This window comes from Candoia aspera, chromosome 2 (genome assembly GCF_035149785.1).
Source record: "Candoia aspera isolate rCanAsp1 chromosome 2, rCanAsp1.hap2, whole genome shotgun sequence".
NCBI lineage: Eukaryota > Metazoa > Chordata > Lepidosauria > Squamata > Boidae > Candoia > Candoia aspera.
Window position 1 is genome coordinate 196,435,599 of NC_086154.1, and position 18,913 is coordinate 196,454,511.

Here is an 18,913-nt window from a genome sequence, read left to right on the forward strand (position 1 = left end):
CTTTGTGTAGGAAGAACAGGCTTATTTTTTCCCCCTTCATAGTACAATTGGAATTTAAAATTCCCCTTCCCAGTAGGTAAAAGTTATTTAGGCAAAAAGTGCCTATTAGTCTAGAAAGGGCTTCCTTTCCCCAGTCTCTCTCATGTGGCACATGCTGAGAAGAGATCTTAGGTACACCTGCTAGTATGTTGGCCCATTATACCTGTTGTTTTGGGAAAAGAAGAACGCATAGGCATTCCAGAATGGGACATTTTGCATGGTGAATCTTGAGGAAACATGTATTCTGAATGTGCCAGCAGTAATAGTAGCTATGCTACTTGAAGACGGCCTTTACCTCACAGATTTACATACAAATCTGTTTAATTCCTGGATCACTGAATAATTTTCTGGCCTCATCCTCAAGTCTTTCAGATTATGGGGAGGATCCTTGTTCCCATCAGTGGGATCCATCTGGAATTTTCCTAAATCAAACCTAAATTAAGAGGATGAATATAATAGGGGGTTATGTATCTTGTGATGATTGGATGATGGAACTGCCTATCGTAGCATAGCAATGTGGGGAACTTCCTCCCAGAAAAAGCAGTGAACTGAGGGGAGAGAGAATTGGGGGGTGGGAGTGAAAGAGAGTCTCTGAGCCTCAGAGTCATAGCTAGGGAAACCACTAGCAAAAAAAGAGGTGTCTATCATCTATCATCTATCATCTATCATCTATCTAAATTTAACCATCTATCTATCTCTATCTCCAGGAAAGTCAAATATTGACAGGCTATAGATGTATATATTGTAGTATTAACTGGACGTGTTTATAACCCATTATAAGCTATTTAATAAAAGATAATTTCTTTGTTTAAATGTTAACAAAGTGACTGTGCCATCCTGTATCTTCCTCATGTTCCACGAAGATGCATTGCCTGAGAGACATAAAGAAATAGAAAAGAAAAAAGAATTTCTAAACCAGAAAGAGGGTTGATAGTAGCAGCCAGACAAAGAGATCTTTTAGGGATCTCCCAGAATTATTTGGACTTTGTTTTAATTTTGAAGAACACAAAGGTTTTAAGAAAAGAACACCCGGGACACATCATACTATCAAATGTAAATGGCAGTTTCACAAACTGTACTTCTATACCAAAATCATTATTTCAATATATAATGTCTAAAATCTCATCTGTACTTTATACACTGAAAAAAACAATAAAAAATGAATAGCATAGTAGTATAACTGTCCTAACAGTCAGGAATCATGCTGAGACGAGGAATAGGTCTCTAGTGTTTATTACTGCTACATAAGACAGAAAATCCTAACAAACTGAAGAAGCATGGGAAAAACCCAGACAGATAAACCCCAAAAGTTAAGGCGGGTCTGATCTGTGTCTCTTTGAATGGCTGCTTAATTCCTCAGTACTACGCATGCGTTTTCCCCCCTGGATAGAGGCCCCCTCCTGCTCGCCATCAGTACTCATGACAATAACTTCTTAAATGTCTATGTTCAAAGAGTTAAACATTCTTAAATTTCTACTCTTTCAATAATTATTATGTAATTATTTATTTACTCATTGCCTAAAAATAATCCAGCATTCTGCAACTTTTAATAGAGTTTTTACTGATTTTATTTTTGGTTTGGGGGTTTCTGTTATTTTTACTGTTTTGTGTGCTGCCCAGGGTCGTTGTTACAATATGGAAAGCTATATAACTCTTTTAAAATCAATCAATCAATACATAAATATTAAATATTCTGAAATCTCATTATTATAACAAAAGGGACATGCTCACATTTCCCATTCAAAGTGATACTTTAGATTGCTTAACTGTAGGTAGATCATGCTCTTTGAAAGCAAATATTTATAATTTATGAAGACATAATTAAAGGTTATCTCTTAACACAAAGTTTAACTTATTCCATCAACTATCAGAAGGAAAATAATTCATAATGAGACTTGAGATTAATATACAGTATTTTAATCAGAAAAAAATATATAAAGTATGTTGCACTTGCAGGAGCCACTGGGAAAAAAAGCCAAACTTGAGCTTTTTTTTTTTTTTAACAAAAAGAAAAGATACAAATCAAGAATCTAATTATAATATCAAATCTATTTTCTCACAGATGCTGCAAAACAGATGTCCAGCAAATGAAATGGGGGCAAAATTACAAAAACAGCAGCTACTGTAATTACTTCTGTTACACTAACACAAATATCTCACATTGTCTTTGTAAAGCTATTTCAACAGTTTGGCAAGTTGAGATGATGATGCATGGCCATTCAACATGTGTCCAAAGGGGGACTCAAGCAAAGGGGGATAAAGTGTCCTGAAATTCTCATGGCTCTTCCACTTTCCCCATGTTATCACCCTCCCAGCTGGCACAGAAAAAAGAACAGGAGCAAAGAGATGGAGTAACTGGAACAGCCTAGTTTTTGCAGACCTTCCTACAGTTTTGTCTCTCCATCTGTCTTGATTCAGTGGAAAGACAAAGTACAACAACTAACTTCAATACAGAGGTGAGTTTGTTTCCCTCTTATCCTGGAAATGCCTGGGTTCTTGGTTCAGATAGCGTACTTATATCTCAGTATAAATAAGACCATTGTCAAAATTATATTTTATGGATCTTGTGCCTTGACTTTGGAGATACATCTCACGCCTTATCCTCAACCCTGTTTAATGTTCAGAAGATAAAGATCAAGGGTGCTTCTGGCCCAACTAGGGGAAGATGCTAAATACAAGATGGAGGCAACTGTACTGCTGTAGTGGTCTGTGAGGATAACAAATTACACATTACTATACGAGTAAAGAAAGAGGACATGATTTACCTACATTACTTTTAGCCTTTTAGTCTACATTTGGTTCATCTTCTCCCCCCCCCCCCAATTTGGAAAATGATACTCTTAATAAAGGTTAGATCAAAATTCAGCCCAACCATGTAGCATTCTGCAGTTCACTTAGGGTCTTTCCCAGAAACACCCAAAGTTCACTGAGTGACTTGGGACCAGTACCTATTCTCTACTCAACCTACCTCACAGGGATGTGGTTGTGGGGAAAAGCAGAAGGATGGAGCACTTGTAACCTGCCTTGAATTAAAGGTGGGATGTCAACAATGAATTCCTGAAACATTTGTTTTTCTATGGTGTCTGCATTACGTTGCCCTTATCTTGTCCCCAGCCCATGAGACAGGAAGCCTTAAGTCCTCCTCAGTTGACTTTTCTCCTTTATTCCAACATCATCCCAGGACTGTTTTAAGGTGTACAGAATATGTTAACCTTTGTCATTCATTGCCCTGGAGAGAGGTTAGGTGACTGGCACTGTGCTTTGTTATTAGGAGCAGGGTAGGATGGCTAATGGGGATGAGGAATGACAGGCCAGTCCTGTTTTCTGCCAAGTGATGCACAGCTCTTAGTGACCTTGAATAAATCACTCTCAACCTAGCCTAAACAACCCTCTTGCTTTTTGGAAGTAAGATAAAGTTGTATTATTTCAGCAAGATTTCAACCCTTAGCTGTGTTTGGATGGCAATCATTGATAGTTTGTTGTTATAAATTTTTAATGTTTACATTTTAGAATTGTTTGCTGCCCAGAGTTTGTATGGATTGGGGAGGCCTGTAAATATTGTTAATAAGCAAACAAGCTCTGAACTGAACAGAAAGCTGTAAATGGAAATTATATATCTACATTTAGTTTCATTTCTACAAGTAATCGATGCAGAGATCCTGCAAAGGGCCTGTCTCTTTCACAGCAACATGCTGGACAAGAAGGGGTGAAGAGAGACAGAATAGCGTTGCCTCACCACTTTAGGATCTGGCCCTACCACTGGTGGATTTTCCCCTTCTTACCAAATTTTATCTAAAGGAATCCAACCCTAAAACAACAGCAAAAGGTTCCCCGTGCTTATGCTATCCCAGTCTGAAGGAAGGAAAGCTGAAGTGCAATGGCAAAAAGTATTTGAACTAATTTGCAAGCTTCCATAGCAATAGAAATTTGGAAATCGATGTATTGAATCCTGTAGAACAGCATATCTCAAACCCTTTAGCTGTATTCAGTAGAAAATACATCATACAAATGATCTCATGAAATATTTTTAAACATCCACAAACAAGCCATCAGTAAAAAGTGACATCTGCTTTCCTGCCTTGAAGACAGCTTGTTTACAATCTTCTTGAGAATTAAAGTTTTTTACATTAAAAAAAGAGATTCAAATTGCGTTCATGTCGCACCATTCCCTCTGGGAAGGAAATGCTAGAAACTTGCTCTTTGTTGCCAGAGTCTTTTACAATCAGCGGGAACACTGCCCTTTTGATGAATTCAGAGCAAATGCATTTTCATGAATTTATTTCCCAACTCAGCTTGGAAGGCAGGACCAAGTACCAGAGAAAAGACTGTCTGGAATGAGCCAATTTCCATCATATACAAAAAATAATACAGTAGCCAGCTCTCTGGCACATAAAAATAAACAGTCTTTTTAAAAAGCAGCCTTATGGCTTTCTTATTGTCTCAATATCTTTATATTCTGAAGCAGGCACATAGTTTGGGTCCATTCATTTTAATCAGATCTATTCATCTACAATATGCATACTCATGGAATCCATTACAATACTTGAATTCCTAAAGGAACAGCTTTTATACAAATCCAGCCCTCATAAAATGTGGAGATATGTGACCTCAATCAATACTGAGTTAAGGACATTGCATTTCTAATGAAATAATAGAGTCTATAAAAAATTTCCAGAGCTGGTTGGTGAAATTTCCTTTTGTACAATGAAACCTCCAATGTTCATATTCAAATTACTGTATTGCTGAAAAAGAAATACAACATACGTCGAAATCATCTCAAAACAATTACAATAGACACAGAAATGGAATACCTCTCATTTTTATCCTTTAAAATCAAGGGATTTTTCAGTGACCCAGGGGGGCATATTTTTTGATATTGTAGGGAGACTAAGGGTCACAATGGAGAGAATTGTGACACACCTTGCGGTATGCAAGGCCATCTTCAGAGGGGGAATGTTGAGATGTTTTAATCTGGTTATGTAGGAAGTGAATTAAGCCTAAGCAACCACTTGCAGACCACATCCAATTATTTGCCTGAGCCAAGTGGAAAATCACACACTTGTTTCTTGACAGATTCAACAACACATTTTCCAGAGCCAATACAGGCTGCAAAACAAAGGTTTTGTTCTATCTGAAAATACAACAAAGTATCTCTTCTTCCCATATCTCATCTCTTATCTATAGACAAATCTTTAAAGCCTCATCATTTGGTCTTGGTCAGCAAAAATCCAATAAGAGTTACCAGAAATAACAACATATATATTTTAACCTTGATCAAATAAACAAATTTCATATTCCTTCCCTTTGCTTTTAATAATTTGGATCTTTAATCTCTTTAAATAGTGTCCCAAAACTTGATTTCTTTTCATTTTCTTGTCTCTTCTCAGAAAACTTTAACACATCTCTTTTGTAAATCCAAATGAGAAATATTATCCAAGTCACTTTTCTGGTTTGTTTTTGTGCATCCTTTTTAATTATCAAGACAACAGCCAGTTTCATTTATAAATCCAGTGTGACATCTTTTTCCGTATCATTTTTGTAACCTGTCATTTTTAAATCCACATTTGAATCAATTCCAATCTTTGTTTTGTTCAGTAAAATCTGTTCCTCTTCTATAACCTCTTTTAAATCCATTTTTATGATAGCAGACAATCTTAAGAGTAATTTCTGAGTGCATTGCTCCCAAATATCCTTGAATTCTTCCAAAGTTAGATTATTTTGCTGCATTCTGTATTGGTGTATTATTCTCCTTTAATTATCATCTTTAGGTCTTTCTGGTTTCCTTTAGTGTCCAAGCTTCAAAGTCCCATCTTACCACTTTTTTTTTTTCACCAAACAGCAGCATTTTCCCACTGGAAGATTTCTTATATTTAATTTCAAAATTTTCATATTTTTTTTTATAAAATTCTGAACAACCCACAAGAAGGATTCCTGTAATTAATTTCAAAATCTTATTTGAAATCCATCTGGCCCCTTAGTCTGTTAATAACTTTCCAAAATCAACATTCTAATCACCCTTTTGCTGTTTATTCCAAAATAAAAAAATTAAGTCCTTAAACTTGCGTAAAACTTCTTTCACCAAGGATTGAAGGAAACTTGCTTAGTGTAATGAAACTTGTCTTTCTGAAAGTTCTTCATATCCAAGAAAATGTTATCAAGCAATTTCCCGAAGGGATTAAGAAAGGAAGTATCTGAACCCAGTGTCCATAAAGGCTCTGACAACAGCTTGGGCAACGATGTGTATTCCCTCAGCTCCCAGAGTTCTAAACCCGCTGAGACTGCTGTCTTACAGTCTCCTCATGAGGAGCTGCTGTATGGAGCATGTGTGGGCAATCCTGAGTCCTCTCCTTGTCTGGAGAGGAATTCTGAGGAGCCAGTCCATTCACCAGCTCCTCAATCTGCAGTGGTCATTCGCTCTACTCTCAGCAGAGCCATCTTTAGTTTGCCATTGCTTCCCCAGAAGCCCATGAGTTACTCACCCTAGTTTTAAATCATATGACATCAACTACCTGCTTTCTTAATAGGCCAGATCTTTATTTCATAGAATGCAAGTAAATAATAATATACTGAATAAAATAGTAAAGCAAACTCTCATATCACTTGATCCAACATCATTCCAACAAGTAATAGGCTTCTCTTAAACCAATTTATTGAAAATACCTCTTAGGAATTTAAGTATAGCATAAAAGAAATTCTTTATGAATAAGTAAATGCACAATTCTTCACAAGTTAGCTTCCTGTATCCTTATTATAGCTCAGTACCAGAATCATTATTAACCATTATTTAAACTATTTATCCTACTTTGTAGCAGAAAGTTTATTTTTAAATGATCTTTAAAGTCACACTCACATCCTCATCTTTGTAAGTTCCAGATGATAATGGTATGGGTTATGGATTGAGTAGTGGCAGTCTAGTCTTCCAGCTACCATTTTAAATTTCCCACAGTATCCTAACAGGAAATTCTAGGAGCTCAGTTAGTACGAGGGATTGTTTATTGAATTCTTCTTCAAACCTGGTGGTATCTTTATTTAAATATTAATTTAACAGAGATTATTTACAGAGTCAGTTTGGCACAGTAGTTACAGCACCAAACTAAAACCCAGAAGACAGGAGTTTTAGTCTTGCCTTAGGTATGAAGCCAGATGGGTGACTTTCTCTCAATACCAGGAAGAAGGCAATAGCAAACCACTGCAAAAAATCTGCCATTAAAAGTAAAGTAGTGCAGATAATGGACGCGGTGGCGCTGCGGGTTAAACCGCTGAGCTGCTGAGCTTGCCGATCGGAAGGTCAGCGGTTTGAATCCATGTGACGGGGTGAGCTCCCGTTGCTAGTCCCAGCTCCTGCCAACCTAGCAGTTTGAAAACATGCAAACATGAGTAGATTAATAGGTACTGCTTCGGTGGGCAGGTAATGGCATTCCGTTTAGTCATGCCGGCCACATGACCACGGAACTGTCTATGGACAAACGCCGGCTCTTCGGCTTTGAAACAGAGGTGAGCAGCGCCCCCTAGAGTCGGACACGACTGGACTTAATGTCAAGGGAAACCTTTACCTTTACCCTTAGTGCAGATAATACCTCTGAAGCTCCTCTTAACTTCATGTAAGTGTCCTCTTCAGCTCTTGTGAATCCCACTTAGCTGCTTATCAGCTCACTCTTGAGATTCTATAAACATATTCCTCTTAGTTCCTAAAATGTTAACTGGATTCATGACTATTGTGTGTGTGTGTGTGTGTGTGTGTGTGTCTTTGAGTCTGTGTTGATTTCTGTGACTGCCTGGACAAGTCCCTGTAGTTTTCTTGGCAAGATTTCAGAAGTGGTTCTCTCCTTCCTAGGGCTGAGAGAAAGGGACTGGACCAAGTCCACTCAGTTGGCTTTGTGCCTAGGCGGACTAGAACTCACAGTCTCCTGGTTTCTATCCTGGTACCTTAACCACTACACCAAACTGGCTGTCTCAGTCAGAACTGTAGTCCAAAACATTTCAATTATTTTCCTTAGATACGGACTAAGCTCATTTAGCGTTCTAAATCCACTATGTTTCAGTTTGAAGCCCCTCTGTTAAGGACTCATTAATTTAACCATGAAGTTTACTGGGTAAATTTCTTAGGTCAAGAAGACATGTGGTTCCTCTTCTTGTCATCCTAAAACATTCTATCCTGAGAGACCTATCAGTGATATATAAAATGAATAAACAATGTATCTCTTTCATCAAAGACACCTGTTCTGTCCGAAAGAGAAATGTAGATATTATGATTTGCTATAACTCTGTTCCTTCAGAAGATGGCACTCTTCTCTCCATATCCACCATTTCAAAATGAGGAAATTCAGCAGAACTAGTGAAAGGAGTGAGTTTGGCTTCTGAACTGCAATAAAATCAAACTGTCTACAACTTATGATAATATTTGTCGATATGCTACATTTAGAAAAACATGTACTGGTTGATTTCTTCTGTAATAATCTTAATGACCTGTTTATAATGTTAGTGCAGAACCAATATGTCATTGCAAAAGATTAAGAATACTTAAATAAATCACTCCAACAACTAAAATATTTTTTCTTCAATTTGTCAGCAGTGCACACAAATAAAGCAACCTGATTAATAACTCAAAAACATATTAATAACATCATAACTCCACCCCCCCTCCCCAACAATAGTGTAGCTATATAAGCACAAACAGCATTTTCTGAATAAAGGAGGCAAGATAGCATTCTCAGGAATCACGTAAATACTAAAACATTAATGGATGGAGCAACTTCTCTTTCTCTTGAAAGTCACTACACTTGTATAGATAATGCCCTTCTGGGATAATTCTTGAACTCTGCAAGAAAAAATGTACAGTGATTATTTGATGTAGGCTGTGCTTTAATGATTAAACAGAAACATCTCGAGGTAATCAGCAGTATAGAGCTTACCATTAACCTACCACTGAAATGAATGAAATGAAACATGGAAAAGTGGGCCCTGGGGGCAGCGGATGCCAGAAAACCCAAGAAGTGGCCTTCCAGCTGGAATGGCAGGGAAATGACACCGCACACTCTATGGTTCCTGCGAAGTGATTTGGAATGTCCCTAGGAGCAGTGACAGGAAGAAACATGGTGTTGGCAGTCAAGTGCTAGGCTCCTTTTTAGCTTACAAGGGAAAGACAGGGCAGTTGTTTGGCCATGCAATGAAAGGAAGCTCTCTCACTGTTCCCTGCCCCCCACCAGGGTGCTTCTTTTGTGCTCTTGGTACTGCCTTGTTTTCAGGGTGGGCTACCTATGAGCCCCTTCCCATAGAAGCCCCTCCCAGCACCCACTTTGTTTATTCTGAACACACAATTCCCCAGAACAAGGAGCCCGCCCCCTCTTATGCCAAGTCAGCTGGGCATTTTGGACTGGTAAAGACTTTGCATTTAATTCACAAACAATTTTGGTGGCTTAACATGAGACAATATGTAAAGGACTATGTGGCCAGCTGCCCAGTTTGTGCAGTCTCTAAAAGGAAAGGATGAAAGCCACAAGGGTTGCTGCATCCAGTAGCTAATCCCACTGCACCCTGGAAAGAGATCACAATGGACTTTATAGGGGAGTTGCCAGAAAGCAGAAAGAAAACTGTGATATAGGTAGTAACTGATCTGTTCTCTAAGCAAGTACATTTTATCCCATGTGCAGGTATGACAACTGCACAACAGCTAGCAAAGCTCTTTATTCAGCATGTGTACTGCCTACATGGCATACCCAATAGGATTGTGAGTGATCGGGGGCCCCAGTATATTTCCAAATTTTGGAGATCACTTGTAAGAGAGGTGGGGTCTACCCAAGCCTTATCATCTTTGCATCATCTGGAATTGGCCGGAGCTTGTGAATGATTGAACTCTACTTTAGAGCAATTCTTAAGATGTTACATAAGTTACCAACAGGATAATGGGTGGATTTATTGCCCTTTGCTGAGATTGCTTATAATAATTCTATTCACCAAAGTACAGGACTGTCTCCTTTCCAAGTAGTATATGGCCAAGACTTTGTACCCATCCCTGAACTACCACAGCAACCATCTGTATCCCATGCTGCTAGTGAGTGGATGAAACAGATATGTGCCCAATGGCCAGTAATTCAAACAACGCTTGAAAAGGCCAAGGAAAATTACAGAAAATACACTGACAACAAAAGGTCTCCAGAATGGAAATTTAAGGTGGGAGAGAAAGTATATTTGTCTACAAAAAATTTAAGATCATTGCGGCAGTCTAAAAAACTAGGCCCAAAGTTTGTGGGACCCTTTGAAATTGAACAAATCATCAACCCAGTAACTGTGAGGCTAAAACTCCCCAAAAATCTGAAAAGAATCCATCCTGTCTTTTATTGCAGCCTTCTGAAATGTCTGCATGAAGCTTCTCAATGGCATCCTGAAACCCCAGCACCAGCTCCCCTCATGATCAATGGAGAACAGCATTTCAAAGTGAAAGAAATGTTAGATTCCAGAAAACATTGGGGCAAACTTCAATATCTAATCCAGTGGAAACATTTTCGGGACCATGAGTGGGTGGATAGCTGTCATGCAAGGGTCCAGATCTTGTAAACAAGTTTCATGCAAAGTATCCTAGCAAGTCTAAACCTTAATTGTTTTGCTTGATAATTTCTCTGTATTAATCATATTAGATATCTTTCTTTTTCAGAAGACGCAGTATGTTGGAACCCACAATCAAAGAGTTGATAGATCTGTTGATTGTATTCTCTGCCATTGAAGCAACAATTCTCAAGCTCTGGATTGTGGGGCTGGGGGGAAGAAGTTGTTGAAAGTGAGAAGAAATCCAAGGTCGTACCAGCCAGCCAGGAGTGGAATGCTGGACTGTTAAGGGAACAGTGGGGGAGTGTGGAGGAGGTTTTGATGTGCCTATGTGTCTTTTATCAGGTAGCCATGTGAGAACTTTTTTAGTTGTGGCTTTTTGCTTAACATCTGTACACATCATCAATAAATCTGAAATCTGCATTTCATTTGGATGCATGAGTCAGAATTTTATTGAGTCAAGGATGGCTGGCAAGAAGATGGGCAGCACAGTAAGGAAAATTCACATGTTGATCTTAAAGAAGCAGTCCAAGCTTGGGCAGTAGACATTTACTAATATGAGCGTTTTTATATGGGCTTTCTATGGAGGCAAAAAATAATCCATATGTATTAACACATGAGCCACTTGGGCCATCCCACTATGATTGATGCCACTTGATTAGATAAAATGGCACCAGGTACAGTATACTTAACACAGATTTGAGAATTGTAAGCATTTCTACTTCAAGTACAAATAGTTTTTCCTACAGCTTATATTAGAATCAATACCATCATCTGAAATAGACCTTGCATTAATACACTATTTGGTTTCCATTATACTTCATCCTGGACTGTACGAAGGAAGAACGATTTAACTTGTGAATGCTCTAGAAACAGGACCCTATGTATTAAGCTGTAGATTTGCATGCTCCTATGGTTTGCAAAGCCATAGCTAGCATTAGCAACTCACCTGTTTTCCTGAGATAGAGACTTCTCTTTCACTGGAAGATGTCCTCACAGATGGGTGGGCTACAATTTGGTCATTTATTCCTGAGAAGATAGAAAGGTGTTTACATTTGCTGTCTACTTTCCTAATGAGCACTGCTCTATTTTAAAACTTTTATGCAGATTTTGTTAAGCTGAAAAAATTATGGTTCACTGCCACATTACCAATGGGGGACCTATTGTCTTGTGTCATTACTTAATTACTGGCTGAACCTTCTGAGAGTTGTGGTTATGCAAGAACTCATGTCCCCTATCTTTACATTATGGGATTACCATCATGTCCCTGATTCCTGATCTACTTAAAGTCTCTCATATATAGGTAGCATAAACCTATGTTTTTTAAAGAGGGCTAGCCATTTCAGTCCTTTGCAACAAAATAGCAAGAGATTTTATGGATAAAGTGTGAATTGAAACATAACTTTGCTCCACACTGAGCAGCTTGATCCCATCACAGTCATCTACAAGAGTGATCAATGTAGCTTCTGTCCCATGGCCTGGCCTGAAACCAGAATGAAAAGCATACTCTACTTCATGCATGGCTTTTCACTGCAGCAGACTCACCATCTTTCCATAAAAGGGAGGTTGGAGATAACCAGTAGTAGTCTAAAACAGCTGGATTGAGACATGGCTTCCTCCTCCAAGATAGGTAGAACTACCCTTACTCAAGGATACATTAGCCACAGTCCTTATCCAGTCCCTTGTTATCTTCCTGGTAGCTTTCACCAACAAGGGAAAACTAGGATCTAATCTGTAAGTCATCAGCAAAGGATCGTTACCTTGTCGTGGTGCTGGAGCTTGAGCACCTCAATGATGCCATGAGCTAAACCGTGAAGAGCCACCCAAGACGGGAAGGTCATGACAGAGAGGTCAGACTAAATGCGATCCCTGGGGAAGGTAATGGCAACCCACCCCAGTATTCTTGCCGTGAAAACTCAATGGATCAGTACAACCAGAGATATGTCGGTATACCATCGGAAGATGAGACCCCCAGGTCGGAAGATGGTCAAAATGCTACTGGGGAGGAACAGAGGATGAGCTCAACTAGCCCCAGACGTGATGACGCAGCTAGCTCAAAGCCGAAAGGACGGCTAGCGGCCGACGGTGCTGGTGGTGAACGGCAAATCCGATGTTCTAAGGATCAACACACTGTCCTAACACCCAGGAAACACACTGAGACAAGGAACTGGTCTCTAATATTTATTACTAGTGCTTAACAGGAATCCTAACAAACTGAAGAAGCGTGGGAAAAACCCAGACATATAACCCCCAAGGGTTAAGGCGGTCCCGATCTGTGTCTCTTTGAATGGCTGAACAATTCCTCAGTGCTACGCATGCGCTTGACAGTCTGGATGGGAGCCCCCTGCTCGCCATCCTTACTCATGACACACACCATTGGAACCTGGAATGTAAGATCTATGAGCCAGGGCAAATTGGATGTGGTTATTGGTGAGATGTCAAGATTAAAGATAGACATTCTGGGCGTCAGTGAACTGAAATGGACTGGAATGGGCCACTTCACATCAAATGACCACCAGATCTACTACTGTGGACAAGAGGACCACAGAAGAAATGGAGTAGCCTTCATAATTAATAGTCAAGTGGCTAAAGCAGTGCTTGGATACAACCCAAAAAATGACAGAATGATCTCAATTCGAATTCAGGGCAAGCCATCTAACATCAGAGTGATCCAAATATACGCCCCAACCACAAATGCTGAAGAAGCTGAAGTAGAGCAGTTCTGAGGATCTGCAGCACCTACTGGACAACACGCCTAAAAGAGATGTTATTTTCATCACAGGAGACTGGAATGCTAAGGTGGGCAGTCAAATGACACCTGGAATTACAGGTAAGTATGGCCTGGGAGAACAAAATGAAGCAGGACATAGGCTGATAGAATTTTGCCAAGACAATTCACTCTGCATAACAAACACTCTCTTCCAACAACCTAAGAGACGGCTTTATACATGGACTTCACCAGATGGACAACACCGAAATCAGATTGATTACATCCTTTGCAGCCAAAGGTGGCGGACATCTGTACAGTCGGTAAAAACAAGGCCTGGAGCTGACTGTAGTTCAGATCACGAACTTCTTATTGCACAATTTAGGATCAGACTAAAGAGATTACGGAGGACCCACAGATCAGCTAGATATGAGCTCACTAATATTCCTAAGGAATATGCAGTGGAGGTGAGGAATCGATTTAAGGGACTGGACTTAGTAGATAGGGTCCCGGAAGAATTATGGACAGAAGTTGGCAGCATTGTTCAGGAGGCGGCAACAAAATACATCCCAAAGAAAGAGAAAACCAAGAAGGCAAAATGGCTGTCTGCTGAGACCACTAGAAGTAGCCCAAGAAAGAAGGAAAGCAAAAGGCAACAGTGATAGGGGGAGATATGCCCAATTAAATGCAAAATTCCAGAGGTTAGCCAGAAGAGATAAGGAATTATTTTTAAACAAGCAATGCGCGGAAGTGGAAGAAGACAATAGAATAGGAAGGACAAGAGACCTCTTCCAGAAAATTAGAAACATTGGAGGTAAATTCCAGGCAAAAATGGGTATGATCAAAAACAAAGATGGCAAGGACCTAACAGAAGAAGAAGAGATCAAGAAAAGGTGGCAAGAATATACAGAAGACCTGTATAGGAAGGATAACAATATTGGGGATAGCTTTGACGGTGTGGTCAGTGAGCTAGAGCCAGACATCCCGAAGAGTGAGGTTGAGTGGGCCTTAAGAAGCATTGCTAATAACAAGGCAGCAGGAGACGACGGCATCCCAGCTGAACTGTTCAAAATCTTGCAAGATGATGCTGTCAAGGTAATGCATGCTATATGCCAGCAAATTTGGAAAACACAAGAATGGCCATCAGACTGGAAAAAATCAACTTATATCCCCATGCCAAAAAAGGGAAACACTAAAGAATGTTCAAACTATCGAACAGTGGCACTCATTTCACATGCCAGTAAGGTAATGCTCAAGATCCTGCAAGGTAGACTTCAGCAGTTCATGGAGCGAGAATTGCCAGATGTACAAGCTGGGTTTAGAAAAGGCAGAGGAACTAGAGACCAAATTGCCAATATCCGCTGGATAATGGAAGCCAGGGAGTTTCAGAAAAACATACATTTCTGTTTTATTGACTATTCTAAAGCCTTTGACTGTGTGGACCATAACAAATTGTGGCAAGTTCTTAGCGGTATGGGGATACCAAGTCATCTTGTATGCCTCCTGAAGAATCTGTATAACGACCAAGTAGCAACAGTAAGAACAGACCACAGAACAACGGACTGGTTTCAGATTGGGAAAGGAGTACGGCAGGGCTGTATACTCTCACCCTACCTATTCAACTTGTATGCAGAACACATCATGCGACATGCTGGGCTTGAGGAATCCAAGGCTGGAGTTAAAATCTCTGGAAGAAACATTAACAATCTCAGATATGCAGATGATACCACTTTGATGGCTGAAAGTGAAGAGGAACTGAGGAGCCTTATGATGAAGGTGAAAGAAGAAAGTGCAAAAGCTGACTTGCAGCTAAACCTCAAAAAAACCAAGATTATGGCAACCAGCTTGATTGATAACTGGCAAATAGAGGGAGAAAACATAGAGGCAGTGAAAGACTTTGTATTCCTAGGTGCAAAGATTACTGCAGATGCTGACTGCAGTCAGAAAATCAGAAGACGCTTAATCCTTGGGAGAAGAGCAATGACAAATCTCGATAAAATAGTTAAGAGCAGAGACATCACACTGACAACAAAGGCCCGCATAGTTAAAGCAATGGTGTTCCCCGTAGTAACATATGGCTGCGAGAGCTGGACCATAAGGAAGGCTGAGAGAAGGAAGATAGATGCTTTTGAACTGTGGTGTTGGAGGAAAATTCTGAGAGTGCCTTGGACTGCAAGAAGATCAAACCAGTCCATCCCCCAGGAAATAAAGCCAGACTGCTCACTTGAGGGAATGATATTAAAGGCCAAACTGAAATACTTTGGCCACATAATGAGAAGACAGGACACCTTGGAGAAGATGCTGATGCTAGGGAGAGTGGAAGGCAAAAGGAAGAGGGGCCGACCAAGGGCAAGATGGATGGATGATATTCTAGAGGTGACGGACTCGTCCCTGGGGGAGCTGGGGGTGTTGACGACCGACAGGAAGCTTTGGCGTGGGCTGGTCCATGAAGTCACGAAGAGTCGGAAGCGACTAAACGAATAAACAACAAATCTGTAAGTGGCAGAACGAATGTTATGAAGAATCTGGTGTACTTCCTCAGGATCAACAGAATCAAATGGCTCCCAGTTAAGCTTGCAAGACATTACTTCTGTTATCTCTAATTAATTTGCCCAGCAAGAATCCAATTCCGACTGAATATAAATGATTGTATCTTCCATATGCCTTGCAAATTTCTCATAGAGACTCAGTAGGTTGTCTTCTACCCATCCTTCCCAGATGGGTCTGTGTCACCCTAAGCAGGGCTTCTAGTTGGTAAGAATAAGTATTGGTGCGTTGTTATTCTTACAGCCCCTGTGTAGGCTTGAACCTCAGCTCACATCCATGTTTAGTCATATACATTCTTTGCCAACATTGCTCCAGGTGTCTCTTCTGTTTCTTGAACTCATGGTGTGCCAAACTAATTTCCTGGATGTACTTTCAGGGACCACTTCCACAATTGACCAATCTGCCGACTCTTCCTTTGCATTAATCATAAAATCCCTTTGTATAGCAAAGCATTCTGTGTTAGTCTGTAAGGCACGCATGAAACTCGTAAAGAATACAGGCAAAACTTGCTGCTTGAGTGTCTTCATTGTCACAGGGGGGACATGGAAGCATAGCAATTAAGATCAAAACTCATCTGACTTTTTTTTTTAAATCAGGATGGAAATTATAGTGTGCAGTGAGAGGGACTTAACTTTTAAACCATTATCCTCCATGCTGCAATGTCATTAAAACCTTCCCACCAGAAAACTGGAAGGGTGGCTTCTATAGGAAGAGGAGCTTCATATCTCTGGTTTGCTGTTCATGCATACTTACTTGGTCATTAAGCTTTGATTTTATAGTCATTGTCTCTGTTTGCTCTAGCTGCAGTTTTGGAAGGAGAGTCACCAGTATGTCTGAAGTCATTTAGACTGGAAATATGCATAGCTTTTTGTGCTCACAGCCATGTACAAAGGTATATATCAACTGCCTTTGTTGCAAAGAGGAAAAAGGAACAGCTCAGTAGCTCAAGCATCTCCTTCCAAATCTCTACCCAACTTACATGGAATAGATTCAAGAGATTAGTCTGCAACAAACCAACAGCTTGTGCACAGTTAGCAGGAGTAAGAACTACTGAACTCAGTGGGATGTGCTACACAGTAAGAATGCTTAAGTTTTAAGATTTCATTTGTGTGAACTTGCTATAGTTTTGATATCATAGGTTGCAGAATGACTGAAGGTACCAGAGTGAAGATGACTCACCTCACCTATGATCAAATTAGACAAGAGTATTGAAACAAGACAGAAGATTTCTTCTTTAGCATCCAGGAAAGAATCTCGAAGTGCTTTGAGGTAGAAGGCATGGAGGATGCATTTACTGTAATCATAAACCTCTTGCCACTTTAAGTAAAGCTGGGAGTGGTTAGTTTAGCATTATATAATGCATGAAACAAGCGAGGCAAAATCTTAAGCTCTGGAACATTTGAACAGGTTACAATGCAAAGCATCACAAGGACCACAGTGAAGTTGATATACTTCATATCCTTATAAAGCTATAATTTGCATGAATATTCCATACCATTCCACTTGAAAACAACAAAATTTTGCAGTAATCGGTGCTTTCCTCACATTTAAGGAAGGATGGCATTCTGTTTTTGCAAATCTGGTTCTAGATCCAGACAATGAGTTGACTGAGCTCTTTTTGGTATGAATCAAGTAAGATTGGGTATTCTTTGTATGTCCTCAGTTTTAGGAAATGTGTAATGATTTTGACAATCTCTGCTCTCTGGATTACAGTCTAGGACAAAGGAGAAAAATATTTAGAATATTGAAGCTTACTCTTTACAGATATACGCCCCAGTTGATTTCCTTGGTCATAAAACCCAGCATCTATTAACAAGTCATTCAATATAACCCTTACTTGGATACAAGGCACAACATCCACTATACATGAATGAAATATTATGAGACTCATGTAGATTTTTTATTAATGTTGACATAGTTTTAGGACAGGAATGGGCAACCTGTGGTTTTCAGAAGTTGCTGAATTTGAGCCAGACTGAAGGATCTTGGACATGTGGAGTAACTGAGAAACAAAAAAAAATATTTGTTACTAGGAGCTTTGCACATACAGTATGTTGCAGATAATTCTAGGCCTCCGTAAAGAAAGTGCAAGTTCTCAAACTACAATGGCACAAGTGAGACAGATGCATAACTAAGCTGTAATTAAAGTGTCATTAATAGGCCATTCCTTCTAAAGTGCATGCCTGGTATATGATTTTTTTAGACATGCAAAAAACCAAAATACTAATTCTTGCATGAGCAAGAAAGCTACTAGAGGTTCAACATTTATTACAAAAATCTGATCTTTAAAATTAGCAAAGGAATAGATTAAAATTTCAGTTACGTACAAGTAGATATGTATTACAGTATGGTTTCAATTTCTATAACTTACTGAATTTCTATTTGTAAATGTTAAAGCATGCTACAGCAAGGTTGCTGCATCATGCCATCTCTTAAGGATGCAATAAATAAATAGAACTAGAAAAAGTAAAATAGAACTAGAAAAATAAAAAAATGGAATTGGAAGAGATTTTAGATAAGTTTCTGCCATGCAAAGAGCTGCTAAATGCAGTCAAGTCCACATAAGTAGCCAAAATTAAAATCATGTGCCTCCAGATAGAAGATGCTGAAATAAAAGTTAAAAAGGAATTCTACGTCAGCTTCATATGGAAATAATATTCAATCATAAGATACTTGAGTTGGCAATTGTAAAGACAAATCTTTTTCAATATGACCAAAGAACTGGTTTTCTTTCTCTGGAAGGATTCCCTAAACAGTGGACTGCTTCAGGTGGTTTATTATGTGCTACTCTATGCAAAATACACATGCTATAATTTAGTATGTATGATTATCTACTTTACATAGATTTGTATTTTTTAAAATTAAAAATATACAATATTTCAAATACATGTGCATTTCTGTATAAAACTTGGCTTGGTGGCATGCATTTTTGCAAACAATTTTGCACTCTCATTAGCATTTGTATTTCTCTAATATGCATTCTGTGCTTTATATTGGACTATGCAAAATTCAAAGAACTAAAGTTTTCTAGGGAAATGGTTTAGTTCATGTTTTGGCTTGAAAGTGCATAGTTAGATC

At 39.2% G+C, this 18,913-nt stretch overlaps 2 long non-coding RNA genes across 2 annotated transcripts in view; one reads left to right on the forward strand and one right to left on the reverse strand.

Annotated features, from left to right (window-relative positions):
- LOC134491405 (uncharacterized) overlaps positions 1 to 18,913 on the forward strand; it is a 771,213-nt gene that overhangs the window by 574,679 nt on the left and 177,621 nt on the right. The window lies entirely within an intron of this gene.
- Positions 7,501 to 12,338, reverse strand: LOC134491396 (uncharacterized). Its single transcript, XR_010067318.1, has 3 exons — positions 12,127 to 12,338; positions 11,531 to 11,610; positions 7,501 to 8,857 (listed from the first exon to the last, which is right to left on the reverse strand). It is a non-coding gene; the product is annotated as an uncharacterized LOC134491396 (long non-coding RNA).